Here is a 5,000-nt window from a genome sequence, read left to right as displayed (position 1 = left end):
GACCACTTTCGGCGCCGGAGCCGCGTACGAGCCTACTCGAGGCGGAAGAACGAAGCCAGCAAGGGCCTGGCCGCAAGTGCGTTCAATTGTCGGGACGTCCAAGTCCCTCGTTCTTCCGTGCTTCCTCTTTCGGCAAGTCGTTGCGGCACCTTCCCAAAGCGCGCAGACCCGCTAATCGCGACGAGCGCGACGTGGCCGTGCCGCCTTTCCCTCGGCAGCAAGCAAAACGCCTGGCAACGTCGACGCTCCCCTAACCGCGATCTCGCACCGTGTTTCGTGTGGCGAATTCAAAAGCCGGCCGGCGCTGCTGCAACCATTACGGTCGGTACGCATACGCCGCGGAGGGCGGGACGGTCATCGGAGCGTGCGGTTCCTCCATCGAGTACTGCGCACCTCGGCCGTCGCATCGCCGTGCCATGACCGGCCGCGCGTCAACGCGAACCGGTGCCAGCGAGATCCCTCGCCTGCAAGAACCGACCGGCAGCCTCCGTCACCCGAGGACGCGGAGGCGCTTGCCGCGGACGGCGGGACGGTATGCACTGGTGCACAGCGGACCCGTCACATCGCCAGTTCCTTGACCGACCGCCGACGCTTGTGCCGTTCCTCTCGTACTTGGCAGTCGCCGCGCGATTGTCGGGTCTCGTTCTTGCACGCTCGAACGGTCGGGAGGGCACTCGGCTGGCGTTTCGGGAACGCGCAGCCTCGCCTTCTACCGACGTAACCACGACTCGCCGTTCGCGCTCCGCCGCTCCTGTTTACAGTACTAGGCGGTCCCGCAGCGGTCGGGTCGCGCATTTCGAGCGCTTCGAGCCACGGTGCAGTGGCGGGTCGAAAGCCGACCTATGAGTGCGTTGCGCCGTTTGTACCCGCGTCCGCCACCTGGCCGACCGTCCAAGGTCGCGGTGTTGGCGTCCGCTGGGCGCAACAATTTGTCACGGGGTGCCGCTCCACATTCAGGCAGCCCCGTGGGGAAAAGCCGACCCCGCGTCCAAACGGGGTCAGCGGCAGAAAGTGTCGGGCGCAGACGCAGCTGAGGCGCTCACCCTTCACAATCCGTTAATGATCCTTCCGCAGGTTCACCTACGGAAACCTTGTTACGACTTTTACTTCCTCTAAATGATCAAGTTTGGTCATCTTTCCAACAGACCGGCGCAACCGAAAGGCCGCGCCGGACATCGGTCCGAAGACCTCACTAAATCATTCAATCGGTAGTAGCGACGGGCGGTGTGTACAAAGGGCAGGGACGTAATCAACGCGAGCTTATGACTCGCGCTTACTGGGAATTCCTCGTTCAAGGGGAACAATTGCAAGCCCCTATCCCAATCACGAAAGAAGTTCCACGGGTTACCCAGTCTTTTCAGACAGGGATAAAGACACGCTGCTTCCTTCAGTGTAGCGCGCGTGCGGCCCCGGACATCTAAGGGCATCACAGACCTGTTATTGCTCTGTTTCGTGCGGCTAGGAGCCGCTTGTCCCTCTAAGAAGGTTGTAAGGTGCTGGGAACCCCGCACCTATTTAATAGGCTAGAGTCTCGTTCGTTATCGGAATTAACCAGACAAATCGCTCCACCAACTAAGAACGGCCATGCACCACCATCCACCGAATCAAGAAAGAGCTCTCAATCTGTCAATCCTCCCAGTGTCCGGGCCGGGTAAGTTTTCCCGTGTTGAGTCAAATTAAGCCGCAGGCTCCACTCCTGGTGGTGCCCTTCCGTCAATTCCTTTAAGTTTCAGCTTTGCAACCATACTTCCCCCGGAACCCAAATACTTTGGTTTCCCGGAAGCTGCCCGCCGAGTCATTTGAGTAACTCAGGCGGATCGCTGGTTGGCATCGTTTATGGTCAGAACTAGGGCGGTATCTGATCGCCTTCGAACCTCTGACTTTCGTTCTTGATCAATGAAAACATTCTTGGCAAATGCTTTCGCAGTAGTTCGTCTTGCGACGGTCCAAGAATTTCACCTCTAGCGCCGCAATACGAATGCCCCCGTCCGTCCCTCTTAATCATTACCTCGTATTCCAAAAACCAACAGAACAGAAACGAGGTCTTGTTCTATTATTCCATGCAAGTTTATTCAGGCGACTCGCCTGCGTTGAGCACTCTAATTTTTTCAAAGTAAAAGCACCGGCCATCTCGAGGCACACAATGAAGTGCACCAAGAAAGAACCGGCATGATGTTCAGTCCGAGCCGTCGCATCGGGTAGATGCACTACTCGTCTGGAACTGAGATCCAACTACGAGCTTTTTAACCGCAGCAGCTTTAGTATACGCTATTGGAGCTGGAATTACCGCGGCTGCTGGCACCAGACTTGCCCTCCAATTGATCCTCGTTAAAGGATTTAGAGTGTACTCATTTCAATTACGGGGCCTCAAAAGAGTCCCGTATTGTTATTTTTCGTCACTACCTCCCCGTGCCGGGAGTGGGTAATTTGCGCGCCTGCTGCCTTCCTTGGATGTGGTAGCCGTTTCTCAGGCTCCCTCTCCGGAATCGAACCCTGATTCTCCGTTACCCGTAACAACCATGGTAAGCAAGTAACCTACCATCGAAAGTTGATAAGGCAGACACTTGAAAGAAACGTCGCCGGCTCGTGGCCATGCGATCAGCACAAAGTTATCCAGAGTCACCACACAATACGGGCCGAAACCCGATCGATCTTGGTCTAATAAAAGCACCCGTTACCCAAAGGGCTCCAGGCTCACTGCATGTATTAGCTCTAGAATTGCCACAGTTATCCAAGTAGGAAGAAACGATCTAAGGAACCATAACTGATTTAATGAGCCATTCGCGGTTTCGCCTTATTTCGGCATGTACTTAGACATGCATGGCTTAATCTTTGAGACAAGCATATGATTACTGGCAGGATCAACCAGGTAATCGTTCGACTGCGCGTCCGTCCTCGCCCTCGGCGGGCCGGACGCAGTCTGTGTGCGGCGGAGGCCACCTTCAGGCGCCCCAACACGCTTATTTTGCACTCCGAGATGACGGCGTTCGAGCTCGCTACGGCACAACCTTCCCGAAAGACGAGTGGGAGCCGTGCGGCAAGAAGCACGTTCATGCTCGCTCTTTTTCGTTGCATCGACTCGGTCGCGCCGTGCGGGTTGCCCAAGCCCGCTGCACTGTCGGTGGACCGGCCGGAACTAGCAACGGAGCCGAGACTGCAAAGCCGCCAGACGACGGGTCACGCCCGCGTCTTCGGCGCTTTCGCATCTGAATCGCCCGAGGACGACACGGAACACACCTCGATATCGTGGTAAAACGGCACCGTCCGACAACCAGCCCCTAACGCATCAAGCGGATGAGGCTGCAGACGACTGCCGTGGATTCCCCTGGAGCAGACCCGAGGACACGCTTGACGAGGCCGAAGCCCGCCGCATATCAGACACCCGGTCGCTTTCGCGTACGCCGCTCACGAGAACCCCCACATAATAGCAGCGATAAGTACCCAGACCTCCTTGGGCCCTAATACGAGCGTACTCGAGAAAATTTCACCGCGGGTGTGCCCCGAAACGTGTGGCATGTTGAGCGTGCCACAAGTCTACGTCGCTCTCAAACCCGCCGAGGTCGTAGAATTTGCGACCCTACTCACGAAATTCCCACCGAGGATACGGCCGCAAACGTACCGCACCTTGGGTAGGCCACGAGTTTGTGCAACACTACGCTGACGGCACAGCACCGAGGTCGTGCGCGCACGCACGGGAAAATTCCGCCGCGGTTTCTGCCGAAAACGTGAGGCACCACGACTCTCCGCAAGTTCGCGTCGACTGCGAAAGACCGAAGTCGTGAACGACGTGTCCGCTACTCGCCGCCGACACGCTGGACACCAAACGTACAACGACTCGACGGCGTCGTAGAGGCCCACGACGCGGTTTTCCTTAACGACGTCTCGGCGTGGCACCGACAGGTTAGAACGGCCGACCAACGTTCCCTGTCCGCCGTTCGGCTCAGTCGAAGGGCTCGGCGACTTCGGCAACGCTGCGAAGCCGCACGGTGACGCACGCCATGTCCCCATTTTTTTTTTTCTTTCTGCGTCTGCCGGGGTGCCCCTATAATAGCAGCGATAAGCACCCAGACCGCCGTGGGTCGCTCGCCCCGGCTGACGTGGTTTTTCGTACTCCTGCGGCGGTCGCCGTCAAGCACGTCCAAATACGCTACTTTCGTGGGCGCATTCACGCTCTTTCGCTTCGCCGGAGTGCCAGCACTCACTCTGCCAAAAACGGCGAACATCCGAGCGGCGGTTCCCACTTTTGCGTCGGCGTCGCAAACCCCGCCCCGGCAGACGAGGTTTGCCGTACTCGTGCGACGGTGGCCGGCGGGCACGTCGAAAGACGCCGATATCGTGCGCGAATTGGCGCACCTTGGCTTCACCGGAGTGCCGCCACTGACTCCTCCAAAAACGGCGAAGATCCGAGCGGCGCTTCCCACTTTCGCATCGGCGTCCCGAACTCCGCCCCGGCTGACGCGGTTTACCGTACTCGTGCGACGGTCGCCGGCGAGCACGTGGAAAGACGCCGATATCGTGCCCGAATCGGCTCCGTTCGGCTTCGCCGGAGTGCCAGCACTGGCTCGGCGAAAGACGACGAACATCCGAGCGACGGTTCTCACTATTGCGTACGCGTCGCAAACCCCGCCCCGGCAGACGCACTTTGCCGTACTCGTGCGACGGTCGCCGGCGAGCACGTAGAAAGACGCCGATATCGTGCCGGAATCGGCCCCGTTTGGCTTCGCCGGAGTGCCAGCACTCACTCGGCCACAAACGGCGAACATCCGAGCGGCGGTTCCCACTTAGCCGTCGGCGTCCCGAACTCCGCCCCGGCAGACGCGGTTGCCGAGCTCGTGCGACTAGCGACCGCGAAGCCGTCTCGCGACGCCGCTTTCGTGCGCGGCTCCCACTGCGACCTGGGTCACCCGAGGTCGACGAGCAAAAAAGAATGTCGAAAAAAATTTTTTTTTTTTTTGCGTCTGCCGGGGTGCCCCTATAATAGCAGCGATAAGCACCCAGAC

General features: G+C 58.6%; 1 non-coding gene across 1 annotated transcript; it reads right to left on the bottom strand.

Annotated features, from left to right (window-relative positions):
• Nucleotides 1-1,057: 1,057 nt before the first annotated feature.
• On the bottom strand, nucleotides 1,058-2,872 carry LOC142795877 (small subunit ribosomal RNA). Its single transcript, XR_012893376.1, has one exon. It is a non-coding gene; the product is annotated as a small subunit ribosomal RNA (ribosomal RNA).
• Between the last annotated feature and the right edge of the window lie 2,128 nt (nucleotides 2,873-5,000).

The sequence above is a fragment of the Rhipicephalus microplus genome, unplaced genomic scaffold (genome assembly GCF_043290135.1).
Source record: "Rhipicephalus microplus isolate Deutch F79 unplaced genomic scaffold, USDA_Rmic scaffold_925, whole genome shotgun sequence".
Taxonomy (NCBI): domain Eukaryota; kingdom Metazoa; phylum Arthropoda; class Arachnida; order Ixodida; family Ixodidae; genus Rhipicephalus; species Rhipicephalus microplus.
This window is presented reverse-complemented; position numbering and strand designations above follow the sequence as displayed.